Raw genomic sequence first — 22,070 nt, 5'->3', positions numbered from 1 at the left:
ATTCTTTCTCATATAATTACAATGAATATAATGATTCCTACAATAGAAATTGTAGACCCAATTCTTGATACTACGTTTCATGATGTATATGCGTCTGGGTAGTCAGAGTATCGTCGAGGTATTCCTGCTAATCCTAGGAAGTGTTGAGGAAAGAATGTTAAATTTACTCCAATGAATATAATTGTAAATTGGATTTTTAATCATGTATTATTTATAGTTAATCCTGTAAATAGTGGATATCATTGAATGACACCTCCTATAATTGCAAATACTGCTCCTATAGATAATACATAATGAAAGTGGGCTACTACATAATATGTATCATGTAATACAATATCAAGTGATGAATTTGCTAATACTAATCCTGTTAATCCACCAATTGTAAATAGGAAAATAAATCCTAGAGCTCATAATAATGGTGGATTGAACTTGAATTTAGTTCCATATAATGTAGCTAATCATCTAAATACCTTAATTCCTGTAGGTACAGCAATAATTATTGTTGCTGATGTAAAATATGCTCGTGTGTCAACATCCATTCCTACTGTAAATATATGATGTGCTCATACAATAAATCCTATTAGTCCAATTGATAGTATAGCATAAATTATACCTAATGTTCCAAATGATTCAATTTTTCCTCTTTCTTGACATACAATATGTGAAATAATTCCGAACCCCGGTAGAATTAAAATATAAACTTCTGGGTGTCCAAAGAATCAAAATAGATGTTGATATAGAATTGGGTCACCCCCTACTGCAGGGTCAAAGAATGATGTATTTAAATTTCGATCTGTTAATAATATAGTAATAGCTCCTGCTAAAACTGGAAGTGAAAGAAGGAGAAGTAATGCTGTAATAGCTACAGATCATACAAATAAAGGTGTTTGATCTAAAGTTATACTTTCTGATCGTATATTAATTGCTGTTGTAATGAAATTCACTGCACCAAGAATAGATGATACACCTGCTAAGTGCAGTGAAAAAATAGCTAGATCTACAGATGCACCCCCGTGTGCAATAGCTCCTGCTACAGGAGGGTAAACTGTTCATCCTGTACCAGCACCATTATCTCCTATAGAAGATGTAAGAAGAAGGGTTAGTGAAGGTGGTAGTAATCAAAAACTTATATTATTTATTCGTGGAAATGCTATATCTGGTGCACCAATTATTAGTGGAACAAGTCAATTACCAAATCCACCAATTATAATAGGTATTACTATAAAGAAAATTATTACGAATGCGTGAGCTGTAATAATAACATTATAAATCTGGTCATCCCCAATTAGAGATCCGGGTTGGCCAAGTTCAGCACGAATAAGTATTCTTATTGATGTTCCTACTATTCCTGCTCATGCTCCAAATATGAAGTATAAAGTACCAATGTCCTTATGGTTTGTTGAGAATAATCATTTTTGCGGTAAGATGGCTGAATTTTAGGTGGTAGACTGTAAATCTACTTATGAGATGTTTTCTCTCTTATCATATTTAGGTCTTATATTCAATTATGATTCTAGACTGCAATTCTAGAGGTGTAAAATTTTACTAAGGCCTAAAAGATTATTCTTTTAATTATAACTTTGAAGGTTATTAGTTTGATTAACTTAAGTCCTTAGTATAATGAAATTAAGGTTGATGTTGAAATCAATCCTATTGTTGAAATTATTACTGTTATAGGAAGAATGATTCTTGATTTTTGGGACTTTATATTTATAGATCACGAATTTTCTGTGTATGATATAATTAGAGCTGAGAATCTAATACGTATATAGTAGTAGAGTGTAATTGTAGTTAATACAACTATAATAGTTATAATAGTTGTTATATTGTTTTCTATTAATGATTGTATTACAATTCATTTTGGTAAGAATCCAAGGAATGGTGGTAGTCCACCTAAAGATAATAAAGATAAGAATATTATGAATTTAATTTCGGTTTTTATATTTCTGGCTGAATAAATTTGATTTAAGAAAAATAAATTTATTTGCTTAAATAATAAAACTATAATTAATCTTAATAGTGAGTAAATAATGAAGTATAGTTCTCAGATGTTTTCTCTGACTGTTAATGATCTAATTATTCAACCTAGATGTCTGATTGATGAATAAGCTAAAAGTTGTCGTAAGGATGTTTGATTTAAACCTCCTATTGCCCCAATAATAATTCTTAAGATAATAATTGTTCAAATAAAAGTTCTTAATTGAATACAATAAGATAAGACCATTATTGGGGCGATTTTTTGTCATGTTATTAATGTTAAACAATTATTTCATCTTGATGCTCCTATAACTTCTGGAAATCAGAAATGGAAAGGTGCAGCTCCAATCTTTAATAATAGTCTAGATCTAATTATTATTGATGGGATAAATTCTGTTTCCCATCCCATGGGATATTTTATTTGAATCAGCAAAATTGAAAATAATAATATTGTCGATGCTATTGCTTGGACAATAAAATATTTAATTGATGATTCATTCATTATTATATTTTTATTTCTTGTTAGGAGCGGAATAAATGAAAGTAAGTTGATCTCAAGTCCTATTCAAACCCCAAATCAGGAATTTGATGAAATGGACAGGATCGTTCCTATCATTAATGTTGATAGGAAGAGAAGTTTTGTAGAGTTGTTGGTCATTAAAAAGGAGAGGATTGATACCTCTATAAATGGGGTATGAACCCATTAGCTTGTTTAGCTTACCTTTTTACATTAAGGTGTATGATGCACGTTAGTTTTTGATACTAAAGGAGGTAGTTTAATTCTATCTTATGTAATTTTAATGAAGGTAATTTTATTTACTTTATTTACCCTCTCAAGGTAACCCTTTAATCAGGCACTTCATTTATTTAATATATAAATCGAAAGTTTTTTTTTGAAATTCTTTTATGTATTATTTTGTTTAATTAGGATTAATTTATCCTGCTCATTTTATTTTTTTTATATATATATATATAATAAATAATTTATATTAATATATTACATTTAATTGAAATTAAAGTATTATAAGTTCATCTTACCATTATCAATTGATTATTTTAATGCAATTATTTACCTAGGATTATAGCTACTTATGTTTTTAGCTTAAAATAGGTTATTATAATATAATATATATAATAATATGTAATTTAATATTTAATATTATTATAATTTGATATAATAAATAAAATTATTAATTTAAATATAAAATATTATAATTAATATAAATAATTATATTAATTATAATAATATAATTATGTAAATTATCTATAATTAGATTATTTAACTAATATATATGAAAGTTAACTTAATATAAAAAAAGAATTCATATTAATAACATATTATATTAAATTACATAATTGTATAAAATATATTTATTATATTATTTAATCTTTCTTTTTTTTTAGTGAAAAGAAAGATTAAATAAGAAAGAATATAATACATTTATTGCTATACATGTTCCATATTAATCTTTAATTATATATAATAGAGAAGTTGTTGTGGTCATACATAGGGGCGTTTCTTTTTTTTTTTTGTTAATGTTTGTGGTTTTTTTCTTTTTTTTTCTTTAAATATTTGAATCTTTTATTTTTTCCTGAATTAATTGATTTAAAATTTTCTTATTTTTTATTTTTAAAAGTATTATTCTTGCTTGTTTATTCACTTTTTCTTTGTATTATATGTAAGTTTTGTTAGACTAAATGTTCTTTTTGCAGTAATTTGATTTAATTATCAAGTGATTTTGGATTTAGCAATTGATTTAGTATCGGCATAATTCGTGCCAGCAGCCTCGGTTATACGATTGATACAAGTGAATATTATTGGTTAAAACAGTTGTTTATATTATTAGGGTTGAAATATAAATTTGTAAGGTGAAATGTTAAAATTTATTTGTGGCCCTTTTTATGAATCTGTGAAATTTAAATAATAAACTAGGATTAGATACCCTATTATTTTAAATGTTAATTATATTTACCAGGGTACTATTAGTTAAGGTCTTTAAACCCAAAGAATTTGGCGGTATCTCATTCCATTCAGAGGAACCTACCCCATGATTGATAATACACGATTTACTCTACTTAATTTATTTGTTTGTATATCTCCGTTATCAGAGAATCTTTTTAGAGTTATAATTCTCAAGATTTAAAATTATAAAATATTTCAGGTCAAGGTGCAGCTTATAGTTAAGAGGAGGTGGGTTACAATAGATTTTTGTTTATAACGGATTTGATAGTGAAATACTGTTAATGAAGGTGGATTTGATAGTAATTTAATTTATTTAATTTAACTGATATTGGCTCTGAGATGTGTACACATCGCCCGTCGCTCTCATTATTGATTATTCTATTTTATTTTAAAGTAGCTTCAATTTAGATGAGATAAGTCGTAACATAGTAGATGTACTGGAAAGTGTATCTAGGAAGAGTTTCAAGATATAACTTATTAGTAAAGTGTTTCATTTACACTGAAAATTTTTCTGTGCAAATCAGGATATCTTGATTATTTATTTTATTATATTTATTTTTTGTTTATTTAATTATTTAATATAAATAATTTTATTGTATTTTTGTCTTAGTATATTTTATAGAATTGATTTTTTAAATTATAGTTTATTGGTAATGTAAGTGTTTTATGAAATATTATTTTAAATTTTTTTAAGTAGATTTTATTTATTGTACCTTTTGTATCAGGGTTTATCAAAATTTTAGTATTTATTTTACTTGTCTCGATTTGGGTTGATTTATAAATAATTTATAGTTAATGTATCATAATTATTATTAAATTATTTATAGAAATGAGATGTTAATCGTTTCCCAAGATATCTAGTTTCTTAAGAAAAAATTTAATTTTTTAAAGTTATTTGTTTTTATTTAATTTGTTAAGTAAAAATATTAACTTATTTATTCTTTAAGGGATAAGCTTTGAAGTTAATAACCTATAATTTATTTTATAGAAATATAATAGTAAGCTTTAAACCAGCTATCTTTAAGATTACGTTTTAGTTCATTATTTTTTATTTTGATTTTATAAAAATTTTAGGTTTTTTATTAAGATTATTAATTTAATTTTAAAATTTTTGTAATAATGATAGAATTAGTATATTTATTTGTATGAAATTTTTACCTTGTGAACTTATTATAAGGAACTAGGCAAAATTGATTTCCGCCTGTTTATCAAAAACATGTCCTCTTGTTTATATTTTGAGGTCTGGCCTGCTCACTGAGCGTATTTTTAAAGAGCCGCGGTATTTTGACCGTGCAAAGGTAGCATAATCATTAGTCTCTTAATTAGTGGCTGGAATGAATGGCTTGACGAGAAATCAACTGTCTCTTAATAAATTTTTGAATTTAACTTTTGAGTCAAAAGGCTTAAATTCTTCTTTAGGACGAGAAGACCCTATAGAGCTTGACATTTTACTTTTATATAGTTTTTTGTTTGTCTTTCTATATTTAATGATGATGTTTTGTTGGGGTGACATGAAGAATAGATAAACTCTTCATTATTATATCATTTATTTATGTTTGTTATTTTGATCCATAATTTATGATCATAAGATTAAGTTACCTTAGGGATAACAGCGTAATTGTTTTTGAGAGCTCATATCGACAAAGCAGATTGCGACCTCGATGTTGGATTAAGAAAAATTTTGGGTGCAGGAGCCCAATGATTAGGTCTGTTCGACCTTTAAATTCTTACATGATCTGAGTTCAGACCGGCGTGAGCCAGGTCGGTTTCTATCCTAAGATTGTTAACCCATATTAGTACGAGATGACCATATGATTAAAATATTTTTTGTTATATTGATTAATATTAATTTATTTACTATTTTGACAGATTAATGTGTTGAATTTAGAATTCATTTATGTAGATTTTTTCTACAAATAGTATTGATACTTTATGATTTATTTATATTTATTTTGAATTTTCTTTTATTGGTTATTTGTGTTTTAATTAGTGTTGCCTTTTTAACTTTATTAGAGCGTAAGGTTTTAGGTTATATTCAGATTCGAAAGGGTCCAAATAAGGTAGGTTTTGTTGGAATTCCTCAGCCATTTAGAGATGCTATTAAGTTAATTTGTAAGGAGCAGCCAATTCCTATTATATCTAATTACCTACTTTATTATTTTTCCCCTGTTTTTAATTTAATGATTTCTTTAGCCGTTTGAGTAATTTTTCCTTATTTAACTTATATGTGTTCTTTTTCTTATGGATTTTTATTTTTTTTATGTTGTACTAGATTAGGTGTTTATACTGTTATAATTGCTGGTTGATCTTCTAATTCAAATTATTCATTATTAGGTTCTCTTCGTTCTGTTGCTCAAACAATTTCTTATGAAGTTAGTTTAGCTTTAATTTTATTGTCTTTAATTATTTTAATTGGTAGTTTTAATATGTTTGATTTTATAAACTATCAGCTTTATTGTTGATTTATTATTATTTCTTTTCCTTTAGCTTTAGCTTGTTTTGCTTCTTGCTTAGCTGAAACTAATCATACTCCTTTTGATTTTGCTGAAGGGGAATCTGAGTTAGTTTCAGGATTTAATATTGAGTATGGTGCGGGTGGTTTTACTTTAATTTTTTTAGCTGAATATACTAGAATTGTCTTCATAAGAATGTTATTGGCTTTAATTTTTTTGGGCGGTGATTTTTATTCTTTTATATTTTTTATTAAGCTTGCTATTATATCTTTTGGTTTTATTTGGGTTCGTGGAACATTACCACGGTTCCATTATGATAAATTAATGTACTTAGCTTGAAAAAGTTTTTTACCTTTATCTTTGAATTTTTTTATTTTCTTTGTTGGTTTAAAGATTTTATTTATCTCATTTGTTTAGTGAAATTTTTTGAGAAAAGTTAATAGAAGAGTTAAACTTCTAATTTTATGTTTTCAAAACATATGCTTTTCCTAAGCTAATTAACTTTATTCCTTAATTAATTTATCTCATGCGTTTGCGACATGGACATTAATTAAGAAATATGTGAAGTAAATAATTGTTAAGATTTGACCTGTTATAATATAAGGTTCTTCAACAGGTCGTTTACCAATTCACATTAGTAAGCATACAACAACTACTATAATTCAGAATAAAATTTGATTAATAGGGTAAAATTGAATGCCTCGGAATGGTGTTTTATTATAAAATGGTAAAATTATTAAGATTCTAATTGATAAAAATAATGCAATAACACCTCCTAACTTATTAGGGATAGATCGTAGAATTGCATATGCAAATAGGAAATATCATTCTGGTTGAATGTGAACTGGTGTTACTAATGGGTTGGCAGGTACAAAGTTATCTGGATCTCCTAATAGGTAAGGATTAATTAAACATAGTATAATTAATAATGATGTTATTATTACAAATGTAATAGAATCCTTAAGGGTAAAGTATGGATGGAATGGAATTTTTTCAATATCTCCATTTAGTCCAAGAGGATTATTAGATCCTGTTTGGTGAAGAAAAAATAAATGAATTGCTGCTATAGCAGCAATAATAAATGGTAATACAAAATGGAATGTGAAGAATCGATTTAATGTTGCATTATCAACAGCGAATCCTCCTCATACTCATTGGACTAAATCTGTTCCTAAGTATGGGATTGCTGATAATAAATTAGTAATTACTGTTGCACCTCAAAAAGATATTTGGCCTCAGGGTAAGACATATCCTATAAATGCAGTTGCTATAACTAAAAATAAAATCACTGTACCAATTATTCAGGTATGTATATATATATAAGATCCATAGTAAATTCCCCGTCCTACATGTAAGTAAATACAAATAAAAAATATAGATGCTCCATTTGCGTGTAAGGTTCGGATAATTCAACCATTATTTACGTCTCGGCAGATGTGTACTACACTACTGAATGCTATTTCAATATTTGATGTATAATGTATAGGTAAAAATAGTCCAGTTACGATTTGAATTACCAAACATAACCCTAATAGGGATCCAAAATTTCATCAAAATGAAATATTTGTTGGGGCAGGTAAGTCAATTAAAGAGTTATTAATAATTTTAATTAAAGGATGTCTTAATCGTAAGGGTTTATTCATTAGTAATTATCTTATTTTACGAATAGGTCCCTGATTAATATTGGTGATTTTAACAACTGCTAGTAGTGCTAAAAATAAATAAATTATTATTATTATTGTAATAATGAATGTTGGTCTATTATATAATTTTTCTAAAGATATTGTTATTTCTTGATAATTGATTGAATTATCAATATTTATAGTTTCGGTGTTTTTGAAAAAGTCTATAAATATAGATATATCTAGAATAATTAATATTAATATGATAAATACTCACATTATTAATGTAATAATTATAGTGATTGATTTAGGCTGAAATATTTCGTTTGATGCAATTCTTGTAATGTAAATAAATAATACTAGTATACCACCAAGAAATGTTAAAAATAAAATATATGATAATCAATATCTTTCTATTATTGTTCCTGTTATTAATCCAACTAGGAAGGTTTGAAGGATAATAAAAAGCATTATTGATATTGGGTGTCTTAATTTAATAAAATTAATATTTATTACATTTGATAATGATATAATTATTATTTTGATCATTTCAGAGGTTAGTTTATTTAAAATACCGGTTTTGGGGACCGATGATGGAAGCTTTTCCACCTCTGAAGTTTTAAAAGTGGGGGCTGGACTTATTTCCGGTTTACAAGACCGGCGTTTTTTTTAAACTATTAAAACTAATGTTTATATTCTCTATTTTTACTTCTTTATTGATTTATTTTGCTGGTGTTTATGTTATTTCTTCTAAACGTAAACATTTATTAATGGTTCTTTTGAGATTAGAATATATTGTTCTTTCTTTATTTATGTTAGTTATTGTTTTTCTTATTGAGTTTGATTATGATTATTTTTTTCCTGTTATTTTTTTAGTTTTTTCTGTTTGTGAGGGTGCTTTAGGTCTTTCTATTTTAGTTTCAATAATTCGTTCTCATGGTAATGATTTTTTTAATTCTTTTGGTTTATCTTTATGTTAAAGTATTTATTTATAACTATTTTTTTGATCCCTCTTTGTTTATTAAATAATTGTTGATGGTTGGTTCATTCTTTAATGTTTCTGTCGGGTTTTGTTTTTATAATTTGTGTTTATTCATATGCTGATTTGAATATAATTAGATATTATTTTGGTATTGATTATTTTTCTTTTAGTTTAATTTTACTTAGTTTTTGGATTTGTTCTTTAATAATCACTGCTAGAGGTTCAGTTTATATAAGTTCATATCATTCTAATTTTTTTGTTTTTATGGTTTTGATTTTAATAATTATGCTTTATTGTTCATTTGCTAGATTAAGTCTTCTTTCTTTTTATATTTTTTTTGAGGCTAGATTAGTTCCTACTTTACTTTTAATTTTGCGTTGGGGTTATCAACCTGAGCGTTTGCAGGCTAGTGTTTATTTAATTTTTTATACTTTGGTTGCTAGATTAACTTTATTATTAGTTTTATTTAAGGTTTATGATTTTTCTAATACTTTATATTTTCCTTTATTGGTTATTTTGGTTCTTATTATTTTATGTTTTATGTATTTATAATTTTGGCTTTTTTAGTTAAGATACCTATGTTTTTGGTTCATTTATGACTTCCTAAGGCTCATGTAGAGGCCCCTATTTCAGGTAGTATTATTCTTGCTGGTGTTTTATTAAAGTTAGGTGGTTATGGTATTTTTCGTGTTATAAAGGTTATTTCTTATTTGGGTTTAAAGTTTAATTATTTTTGATTGTCTTTAGGTTTATCTGGGGATGTTATTGTAAGATTTATTTGTTTTCGTCAGGTTGATTTAAAGTCTTTAATTGCATATTCTTCTGTTGCTCATATAAGAATGGTTATTGGTGGATTGATGACTATGAATTGATGAGGTTGTGTAGGTTCTCTTTCTCTAATGGTTGGTCATGGTTTATGTTCTTCTGGTTTATTTTGTTTATCTAATATTATTTATGAACGTTTAGGTAGACGAAGATTATTAATTAACAAGGGTATAATTAATTTGATGCCAAGAATGGCTTTATGATGATTTCTTTTAAGATCATCAAATATGGCTGCTCCTCCTTCTTTAAATTTGGTAGGTGAAATTAGATTATTAAATAGAATTATATCTTGATCTTCTTTTAGATTCTTTGCTTTGATTTTTTTATCTTTTTTTAGAGCTGTTTATACTTTGTATATATATTCTTATTCTCAGCATGGGAATTATTATTCTGGTGTTTATACTTGTTCTCTTGGTTATTTTCGTGAATATCATCTTTTACTTTTACATTGATTGCCTTTAAATATTCTCTGTTTAAAGGGTGAATATTTCTTTGTTTAGTTTGCTTAAGTATTTTAATTAAAAATATTGTTTTGTGGAATCAATGATATGAAGTTTTTCATCTTAGGCCGTGAATTTATTTTCTATTTGTTCTTTGAGTTTTTTTTCTTTGTTTATTTCGAGAACTATAATTTTTATTTTAGGTATTTATTATTTAATAATTGATTATAGAGTTTTTGTTGAGTGAGAGCTTTTCAATTTAAATGGTTCTATAGTTGTTATAACTTTAATTTTGGATTGAATATCTCTTATTTTTATATCTTTTGTTATATATATTTCTTCTTTGGTTATTTATTATAGAGAGGATTATATATCTGGTGAAAAGAAAATAAATCGTTTTATTATTATTGTTTTAATATTTATTCTTTCTATAGGTTTTTTAATTATTAGTCCTAATTTAATTAGAATTTTATTAGGTTGAGATGGTTTAGGTTTAGTTTCTTATTGTTTAGTTATTTATTATCAAAATGTAAAATCTTATAGTGCTGGTATATTAACTGCACTTTCTAATCGTATTGGTGATGTTGCTATTTTAATTTCTATTGCATGAATGTTAAATTTTGGTGGTTGAAATTATATTTATTATTATGATTTTATTTCTAATTCTTTTGAAATAAAGCTCATTACTATATTAATTGTTTTAGCAGCTATAACTAAGAGAGCTCAGATTCCTTTCTCTTCATGACTTCCTGCTGCTATAGCAGCTCCTACTCCTGTTTCTGCTTTAGTTCATTCTTCTACTCTTGTTACTGCTGGTGTTTATTTATTAATTCGTTTTAGACCAATATTGGATACTTATAATTGTGGTTGATTTTTACTTTTAATTGGTTGTATAACTATATTTATGGCTGGATTGGGCGCTAATTTTGAGTTTGATTTACAGAAGATTATTGCTCTTTCTACTTTAAGACAACTTGGTTTAATAATAAGAATTTTGGCTATAGGTTATCCAAAGCTTGCATTTTTTCATTTATTGGCTCATGCTTTATTTAAGGCATTATTATTTATATGTGCAGGTTCAATAATTCATAATTTGAAGGATTCTCAGGATATTCGTTTTATAGGATCAATTGTTAATTTCATACCTTTAACTTCAGTTTGTTTTAATGTTTCTAGTTTATCTTTGTGTGGAATACCTTTTTTAGCGGGATTTTATTCAAAGGATTTAATTCTTGAGATGGTTTGTTTAAGATGAATTAATTGTTTAATTTTTTTTCTTTATTTTTTTTCTACTGGTTTAACTGCTTCTTATTCTTTTCGTTTGTTTTATTATTCAATATCTGGTGATAATAATTTTTAATCTAGATTTTCTTTTGATGATAAGGGTTATTATATTTCATTTGGAATAATTGGTCTATTGTTTGTTGCTGTTTTTGGTGGTAGTCTTTTATCTTGATTAATTTTTCCTATTCCTCATGTGATTGCTTTACCTTATTATTTAAAGTTTTTAACTATTACAGTTGTTATTTTAGGTGCTTATTTAGGTTATCTTATTTCTAATTTTGATTTTTCTCATAATTTATTTTCTTTAAGTATACTTTCTTTTGTTAGATTTGCTGGTTCTATATGATTTATACCTTTTCTTTCAACTAAGTTTATTAGATATATTCCTTTAAAAATAGGTTATTATTCATCTAAGTCATTTGATTATGGTTGAGGTGAATTACTTGGTGGTCAAGGTTTATATAGATTATTTATTTATTTAATTGGTTATATGCAAGGTTGATATGATTCTAATTTCAAGATTTATCTTTTAACTTTTATTTTTTGAATATTTATTTTGGTAATATTGTTTTTCGTTTACTTAAATAGCTTATAATTAGAGCGTGACACTGAAGATGTTAAGGAAGTATTTTTACTTTTAAGTATTTATAAATATAGATATATTATTTTTACAGTGAAAATGTAATGTTTTATTTAAACTATATAAATTTTAGAAATGTTAACGGAGTTTAACCGCTAATATAAAAAGTTAGCAGCTTTCATATTGGCTTTACATTTCCTTAATTGGAACTATTATAGTTCAATTATATTATTAACAGTAATACGCCTCTTTTTGGCATCAATTAATAAGAATAAGGGTAGTACATACCAATCTTCCAGGTCGAAACTGACTGCAATATTTCGCTTCTTATTCTATTTAAGGTTGATTGATAATATCAATACTTTTTGAATGCAACCCAAATGTTATATTTAACTACAACCCTTTATTCTGCTCATTGTAATGCTCCTTGGTTTCATTCATGGTATAGTCCTCCTAATAGAACTAGAATAAAAAATATTGTTGATACTGTTCAGATTATAATATCTGAAGTTTTAAAAATAATTACAATTGGTAGAATTAGTGCAATTTCTACATCAAAAATTAAAAAGATTACTGCGATTAGGAAGAATCGTATTGAGAATGGTATTCGTGCTGATCTTTTTGGATCAAACCCACATTCAAATGGTGATCTTTTTTCTCGATCATTAATTAATTTTTTTGATAGTGTTGTTGCCAGGATTACAACAATTATTGGAATAATAAATCTAATGAAAACTCTTGTTGATAGAATTAGAATTGTTTTTCTTGATTTATATCAAGCTTTCTGATTGGAAGTCAAATGTACTATTTATACTAGAAAAACAATTATCTACCTCATCAATAAATAGAGATATATAAGAATAATCATACTACGTCTACGAAGTGTCAGTATCATGCTGCTGCTTCAAATCCAAAGTGATGTCTTGGTGAAAATTGATTTATTGAGTGTCGAAGTAGACATGTTGATAAAAAGATTGTTCCAATAATTACGTGTAAACCATGGAATCCTGTTGCAACAAAGAATGTTGATCCATAAACTGCATCTGCAATGGTAAAAGGTGCTTCTCAATATTCATATGCTTGAAGTATTGTAAAGTATAGTCCTAATAACACTGTGAAGAATAATCCTTGTAGTGCTTGAGTATGATTAGATTCCATTAAACTATGATGTGCTCATGTTACTGTTACTCCTGATGCTAAAAGAATAGCTGTATTAAGTAATGGAATTTGTATAGGGTTAAAGGGTTGAATTCCTATTGGAGGTCATAGTATTCCTAGTTCAATTGTTGGTGCTAATCTTCTTCTAAAGAATGCTCAAAAAAAAGAAACGAAAAATAATACCTCTGATGCAATAAATAAAATTATTCCTCATCGTAATCCAATTGATACAAATCCTGTATGTAATCCTTGATATGTTCCTTCTCGTACTACATCTCGTCATCATTGAATTATAGTTAGTAGGGTAATTCCAAATCCAATTATGAATAAGTTAATATTAAATAGGTGGAATCATTTTGCTAGTCCTGATACTAGGACTATTGCTCCAATTGCTCCTGTTAATGGTCAAGGTCTATAGTCTACTAAGTGGAATGGGTGGTTTGAGTGAGTTGTTAACATAGGTTTAATATACTTCTCTAGAATATAGAGTTCTTAGAATTGAGAAAACATAGGCTTGAATTATTGCTACTGCTGATTCTAGAATTAATAGAAGTATTTGTCCAATAATTAGTAATGAGATTAAGTTTATTGCTATAGATGGTCCTGTGTTTCCTAATAAGGTTAATAATAAGTGTCCTGCAATTATATTTGCTGCCAACCGTACTGCTAATGTACCTGGTCGAATAACATTACTAATTGTTTCAATTAGTACTATAAATGATATTAATGCAGGCGGTGTACCTTGTGGTACAAGGTGTGTAAATATATGATTAGTATGGTTAATTCATCCAAATAATATAAATCTTAGCCATATAGGTAGGGCAATTGCAAATGTTAATGCTAAATGTCTTGTTCTAGTAAAGATATAAGGGAATAATCCTATGAAATTGTTAAATAATATTATAATAAAAATTGAGATGAAAATGAATGTTGTTCCATTAAATGATTTTGGTCCAAGAAGTGTTTTAAATTCATTATGTAAGGTTAAATTTAGTTTATTTCAGATAATGTTAATTCGTGATGGTGTAAGTCAAAATAGTGATGGGATTAATAATAGTCCTAGAAATGTTCTAGTTCAATTTAATGATAAATTAAAGATGTTAGTTGATGGGTCAAATGTTGAGAATAGATTTGTTATCATTTTCAATTTAAGTTTTTTATTTCAATTGTTCCTTTTTCTGCTCTTTTAATAAGGTTAGGTTTAAATGAGAAGAAGTTTATTTGATTAAACAAGATTAATGTAGCTGAAAATATAATGAATAGTGAGAATCATATAAGAGGGGATATTTGAGGGATTTGGATATAATTTCCCCATCAGAAGTAGTCGTTAATTTACTATGATTTGGTTTAAGAGACCATTACTTACTTTCAGTCATCTGATGAATTTCAAGGTGTACTAATTTTTTTTAGTTACTTTAGATTGACACTCTAATGTTATTTATTTTAACTAACTCCTTAAATTATCTTAGATAATCACTTAATAAATAAATTTACTGAAGTTCTTTCAATTACAATTGGTATAAATCTGTGGTTTGCTCCACAGATTTCTGAGCATTGTCCAAAGAATAATCCAGGTCGATTTATTGTGAATGTTCCTTGATTTAACCGACCTGGCGTTGCATCAATTTTAACCCCTAATGCAGGAACTGCTCATGAGTGTAGAACATCTGATGCTCTTGTTAATACTCGTACTTCTGTATTTATTGGTAGGATTGTTCGGTTATCTACATCTAGTAGTCGGAATCCATCATTTTGTAGGTCTTGTTCTGGTGTTATATAAGTGTCAAATTCTACGTCTATGAAGTCTGAATATTCATATCTTCAATATCATTGTCGTCCAATGGTTTTAATTGTAATTATTGCATCTACTGAATCATCAAGTAAATATAACAGTCGTAATGATGGAAGGGCAATAAAAATTAATGTAATTGCTGGTAAAGCTGTTCAGATTGTTTCAATTAAATGTCCATGAAGTATATTACGGTTAGTATAGGCAATAAATAATATATAACTTAGGGCATAACCTACAATTACTGTAATTAATAATAATACGACCATAGTATGATCATGAAAGAATGATAATTGCTCCATTAATGGTGAAGCTCCATCTTGAAGAGATAAATTTGATCATGTTGCCATTAATAAATATTTTCTAATAAAAGGTCAAACCTTTATTTGTAGAGCTTAAATCTACTGCACTAATCTGCCATATTAGAATCTAGAGATTAATGGTAATTCTGAGTAACTATGTACTGCAGGAGGGTTATTTTGTAGTCATTCTGTTGATCTTCTTATGTTAGCTCTAAATATAATTGCTCGGTTTGTAATCATTCTTTCTCATATAATTACAATGAATATAATGATTCCTACAATAGAAATTGTAGACCCAATTCTGGATACTACGTTTCATGATGTATATGCGTCTGGGTAGTCAGAGTATCGTCGAGGTATTCCTGCTAATCCTAGGAAGTGTTGAGGAAAGAATGTTAAATTTACTCCAATGAATATAATTGTAAATTGGATTTTTAATCATGTATTATTTATAGTTAATCCTGTAAATAGTGGATATCATTGAATGACACCTCCTATAATTGCAAATACTGCTCCTATAGATAATACATAATGAAAGTGGGCTACTACATAATATGTATCATGTAATACAATATCAAGTGATGAATTTGCTAATACTAATCCTGTTAATCCACCAATTGTAAATAGGAAAATAAATCCTAGAGCTCATAATAATGGTGGATTGAACTTGAATTTAGTTCCATATAATGTAGCTAATCATCTAAATACCTTAATTCCTGTAGGTACAGCAATAATTATTGTTGCTGATGTAAAATATGCTCGTGTGTCAACATCCATTCCTACTGTAAATATATGATGTGCTCATACAATAAATCCTATTAGTCCAATTGATAGTATAGCATAAATTATACCTAATGTTCCAAATGATTCAATTTTTCCTCTTTCTTGACATACAATATGTGAAATAATTCCGAACCCCGGTAGAATTAAAATATAAACTTCTGGGTGTCCAAAGAATCAAAATAGATGTTGATATAGAATTGGGTCACCCCCTCCTGCAGGGTCAAAGAATGATGTATTTAAATTTCGATCTGTTAATAATATAGTAATAGCTCCTGCTAAAACTGGAAGTGAAAGAAGGAGAAGTAATGCTGTAATAGCTACAGATCATACAAATAAAGGTGTTTGATCTAAAGTTATACTTTCTGATCGTATATTAATTGCTGTTGTAATGAAATTCACTGCACCAAGAATAGATGATACACCTGCTAAGTGCAGTGAAAAAATAGCTAGATCTACAGATGCACCCCCGTGTGCAATAGCTCCTGCTAGAGGAGGGTAAACTGTTCATCCTGTACCAGCACCATTATCTACTATAGAAGATGTAAGAAGAAGGGTTAGTGAAGGTGGTAGTAATCAAAAACTTATATTATTTATTCGTGGAAATGCTATATCTGGTGCACCAATTATTAGTGGAACAAGTCAATTACCAAATCCACCAATTATAATAGGTATTACTATAAAGAAAATTATTACGAATGCGTGAGCTGTAATAATAACATTATAAATCTGGTCATCCCCAATTAGAGATCCGGGTTGGCCAAGTTCAGCACGAATAAGTATTCTTATTGATGTTCCTACTATTCCTGCTCATGCTCCAAATATGAAGTATAAAGTACCAATGTCCTTATGGTTTGTTGAGAATAATCATTTTTGCGGTAAGATGGCTGAATTTTAGGTGGTAGACTGTAAATCTACTTATGAGATGTTTTCTCTCTTATCATATTTAGGTCTTATATTCAATTATGATTCTAGACTGCAATTCTAGAGGTGTAAAATTTTACTAAGGCCTAAAAGATTATTCTTTTAATTATAACTTTGAAGGTTATTAGTTTGATTAACTTAAGTCCTTAGTATAATGAAAGTAAGGTTGATGTTGAAATCAATCCTATTGTTGAAATTATTACTGTTATAGGAAGAATGATTCTTGATTTTTGGGACTTTATCTTTATAGATCACGAATTTTCTGTGTATGATATAATTAGAGCTGAGAATCTAATACGTATATAGTAGTAGAGTGTAATTGTAGTTAATACAACTATAATAGTTATAATAGTTGTTATATTGTTTTCTATTAATGATTGTATTACAATTCATTTTGGTAAGAATCCAAGGAATGGTGGTAGTCCACCTAAAGATAATAAAGATAAGAATATTATGAATTTAATTTCGGTTTTTATATTTCTGGCTGAATAAATTTGATTTATGAAAAATAAATTTATTTGCTTAAATAATAAAACTATAATTAATCTTAATAGTGAGTAAATAATGAAGTATAGTTCTCAGATGTTTTCTCTGACTGTTAATGATCTAATTATTCAACCTAGATGTCTGATTGATGAATATGCTAAAAGTTGTCGTAAGGATGTTTGATTTAAACCTCCTATTGCCCCAGTAATAATTCTTAAGATAATAATTGTTCAAATAAAAGTTCTTAATTGAATACAATAAGATAAGACCATTATTGGGGCGATTTTTTGTCATGTTATTAATGTTAAACAATTATTTCATCTTGATGCTCCTATAACTTCTGGAAATCAGAAATGGAAAGGTGCAGCTCCAATCTTTAATAATAGTCTAGATCTAATTATTATTGATGGGATAAATTCTGTTTCCCATCCCATGGGATATTTTATTTGAATCAGCAAAATTGAAAATAATAATATTGTCGATGCTATTGCTTGGACAATAAAATATTTAATTGATGATTCATTTATTATTATATTTTTATTTCTTGTTAGGAGCGGAATAAATGAAAGTAAGTTGATCTCAAGTCCTATTCAAACCCCAAATCAGGAATTTGATGAAATGGACAGGATCGTTCCTATCATTAATGTTGATAGGAAGAGAAGTTTTGTAGAGTTGTTGGTCATTAAAAAGGAGAGGATTGATACCTCTATAAATGGGGTATGAACCCATTAGCTTGTTTAGCTTACCTTTTTACAAAAAGGTGTATGATGCACGTTAGTTTTTGATACTAAAGGAGGTAGTTTAATTCTATCTTATGTAATTTTAATGAAGGTAATTTTATTTACTTTATTTACCCTATCAAGGTAACCATTTAATCAGGCACTTCATTTATTTAATATATAAATCGAAAGTTTTTTTTGAAATTCTTTTATGTATTATTTTGTTTAATTAGGATTAATTTATCCTGCTCATTTTTTTTTTTATATATATATATATAATAAATAATTTATATTAATATATTACATTTAATTGAAATTAAAGTATTATAAGTTCAACTTACCATTATCAATTGATTATTTTAATGCAATTATTTACCTAGGATTATAGCTACTTATGTTTTTAGCTTAAAATAGGTTATTATAATATAATATATATAATAATATGTAATTTAATATTTAATATTATTATAATTGGATATAATAAATAATATTATTAATTTAAATATAAAATATTCTAATTAATATAAATAATTATATTAATTATAATAATATAATTATGTAAATTATCTATAATTAGATTATTTAACTAATATATATGACAGTTAACTTAATATAAAAAAAAGAATTCATATTAATAACATATTATATTAAATTACATAATTGTATAAAATATATTTATTATATTATTTAATCTTTCTTTATTTATTAGTGAAAAGAAAGATTAAATAAGAAAGAATATAATACATTTATTGCTATACATGTTCCATATTAATCTTTAATTATATATAATAGAGAAGTTGTTGTGGTCATACATAGGGGCGTTTCTTTTTTTTTGTTAATGTTTGTGGTTTTTTCTTTTTTTTCTTTAAATATTTGAATCTTTTATTTTTTCCTGAATTAATAGATTTAAAATTTTCTTATTTTTTATTTTTAAAAGTTTTATTCTTGCTTGTTTATTCACTTTTTCTTTGTATTATATGTAAGTTTTATTAGACTAAATGTTCTTTTTGCAGTAATTTGATTTAATTATCAAGTGATTTAGGATTTAGCAATTGATTTAGTATCGGCATAATTCGTGCCAGCAGCCGCGGTTATACGATTGATACAAGTGAATATTATTGGTTAAAACAGTTGTTTATATTATTAGGGTTGAAATATAAATTTGTAAGGTGAAATGTTAAAATTTATTTGTGGCCCTTTTTATGAATCTGTGAAATTTAAATAATAAACTAGGATTAGATACCCTATTATTTTAAATGTTAATTATATTTACCAGGGTACTATTAGTTAAGGTCTTTAAACCCAAAGAATTTGGCAGTATCTCATTCCATTCAGAGGAACCTACCCCATGATTGATAATACACGATTTACTCTACTTAATTTATTTGTTTGTATATCTCCGTTATCAGAGAATCTTTTTAGAGTTATAATTCTCAAGATTTATAATTATAAAATATTTCAGGTCAAGGTGCAGCTTATAGTTAAGAGGAGGTGGGTTACAATAGATTTTTGTTTATAACGGATTTGATAGTGAAATACTGTTAATGAAGGTGGATTTGATAGTAATTTAATTTATTTAACTTAACTGATATTGGCTCTGAGATGTGTACACATCGCCCGTCGCTCTCATTATTGATTATTCTATTTTATTTTAAAGTAGCTTCAATTTAGATGAGATAAGTCGTAACATAGTAGATGTACTGGAAAGTGTATCTAGGAAGAGTTTCAAGATATAACTTATTAGTAAAGTGTTTCATTTACACTGAAAATTTTTCTGTGCAAATCAGGATATCTTGATTATTTATTTTATTATATTTATTTTTTGTTTATTTAATTATTTAATATAAATAATTTTATTGTATTTTTGTCTTAGTATATTTTATAGAATTGATTTTTTAAATTATAGTTTATTGGTAATGTAAGTGTTTTATGAAATATTATTTTAAATTTTTTTAAGTAGATTTTATTTATTGTACCTTTTGTATCAGGGTTTATCAAAATTTTAGTATTTATTTTACTTGTCTCGATTTGGGTTGATTTATAAATAATTTATAGTTAATGTATCATAATTATTATTAAATTATTTATAGAAATGAGATGTTAATCGTTTCCCAAGATATCTAGTTTCTTAAGAAAAAATTTAATTTTTTAAAGTTATTTGTTTTTATTTAATTTTTTAAGTAAAAATAAAAACTTATTTATTCTTTAAGGGATAAGCTTTGAAGTTAATAACCTATAATTTATTTTATAGAAATATAATAGTAAGCTTTAAACCAGCTATCTTTAAGATTACGTTTTAGTTCATTATTTTTTATTTTGATTTTATAAATATTTTAGGTTTTTTATTAAGATTATTAATTTAATTTTAAAATTTTTGTAATAATGATAGAATTAGTATATTTATTTGTATGAAATTTTTACCTTGTGAACTTATTATAAGGAACTAGGCAAAATTGATTTCCACCTGTTTATCAAAAACATGTCCTCTTGTTTATATTTTGAGGTCTGGCCTGCTCACTGAGCGTATTTTTTATTTTTTTTATGTTGTACTAGATTAGGTGTTTATACTGTTATAATTGCTGGTTGATCTTCTAATTCAAATTATTCATTATTAGGTTCTCTTCGTTCTGTTGCTCAAACAATTTCTTATGAAGTTAGTTTAGCTTTAATTTTATTGTCTTTAATTATTTTAATTGGTAGTTTTAATATGTTTGATTTTATAAACTATCAGCTTTATTGTTGATTTATTATTATTTCTTTTCCTTTAGCTTTAGCTTGTTTTGCTTCTTGCTTAGCTGAAACTAATCGTACTCCTTTTGATTTTGCTGAAGGGGAATCTGAGTTAGTTTCAGGATTTAATATTGAGTATGGTGCGGGTGGTTTTACTTTAATTTTTTTAGCTGAATATACTAGAATTGTCTTCATAAGAATGTTATTGGCTTTAATTTTTTTGGGCGGTGATTTTTATTCTTTTATATTTTTTATTAAGCTTGCTATTACCACGGTTCCGTTATGATAAATTAATGTACTTAGCTTGAAAAAGTTTTTTACCTTTATCTTTGAATTTTTTTATTTTCTTTGTTGGTTTAAAGATTTTATTTATCTCATTTGTTTAGTGAAATTTTTTGAGAAAAGTTAATAGAAGAGTTAAACTTCTAATTTTATGTTTTCAAAACATATGCTTTTCCTAAGCTAATTAACTTTATTCCTTAATTAATTTATCTCATGCATTTGCGACATGGACATTAATTAAGAAATATGTGAAGTAAATAATTGTTAAGATTTGACCTGTTATAATATAAGGTTCTTCAACAGGTCGTTTACCAATTCACGTTAGTAAGCATACAACAACTACTATAATTCAGATAAAAATTTGATTAATAGGGTAAAATTGAATGCCTCGGAATGGTGTTTTATTATAAAATGGTAAAATTATTAAGATTCTAATTGATAAAAATAATGCAACAACACCTCCTAACTTATTAGGGATAGATCGTAGAATTGCATATGCAAATAGGCAATATCATTCTGGTTGAATGTGAACTGGTGTTACTAATGGGTTGGCAGGTACAAAGTTATCTGGATCTCCTAATAGGTAAGGATTAATTAAACATAGTATAATTAATAATGATGTTATTATTACAAATGTAATAGAATCCTTAAAGGTAAAGTATGGATGGAATGGAATTTTTTCACTATCTCCATTTAGTCCAAGAGGATTATTAGATCCTGTTTGGTGAAGAAAAAATAAATGAATTGCTGCTATAGCAGCAATAATAAATGGTA

General features: G+C 26.5%; 3 long non-coding RNA genes across 3 annotated transcripts in view; 1 reads left to right on the top strand and 2 right to left on the bottom strand.

Moving 5' to 3' along the window:
• Nucleotides 1–22,070, bottom strand: part of LOC126301641 (uncharacterized) — an 83,759-nt gene that overhangs the window by 20,223 nt on the left and 41,466 nt on the right. The window lies entirely within an intron of this gene.
• The window catches only part of LOC126301645 (uncharacterized), a 59,343-nt gene continuing 38,885 nt past the window's right edge, over nucleotides 1,613–22,070 (bottom strand). The window contains exon 2 of the long non-coding RNA XR_007553077.1: nucleotides 1,613–2,085. This is a non-coding gene — a long non-coding RNA (uncharacterized LOC126301645). The remainder of the gene's footprint in view (nucleotides 2,086–22,070) is intronic.
• Nucleotides 20,387–22,070, top strand: part of LOC126301634 (uncharacterized) — a 377,864-nt gene continuing 376,180 nt past the window's right edge. Inside the window, exon 1 of the long non-coding RNA XR_007553060.1 lies at nucleotides 20,387–20,407. This is a non-coding gene — a long non-coding RNA (uncharacterized LOC126301634). The remainder of the gene's footprint in view (nucleotides 20,408–22,070) is intronic.

This window comes from Schistocerca gregaria, unplaced genomic scaffold (assembly GCF_023897955.1).
Source record: "Schistocerca gregaria isolate iqSchGreg1 unplaced genomic scaffold, iqSchGreg1.2 ptg000077l, whole genome shotgun sequence".
NCBI lineage: Eukaryota > Metazoa > Arthropoda > Insecta > Orthoptera > Acrididae > Schistocerca > Schistocerca gregaria.
This window is presented reverse-complemented; position numbering and strand designations above follow the sequence as displayed.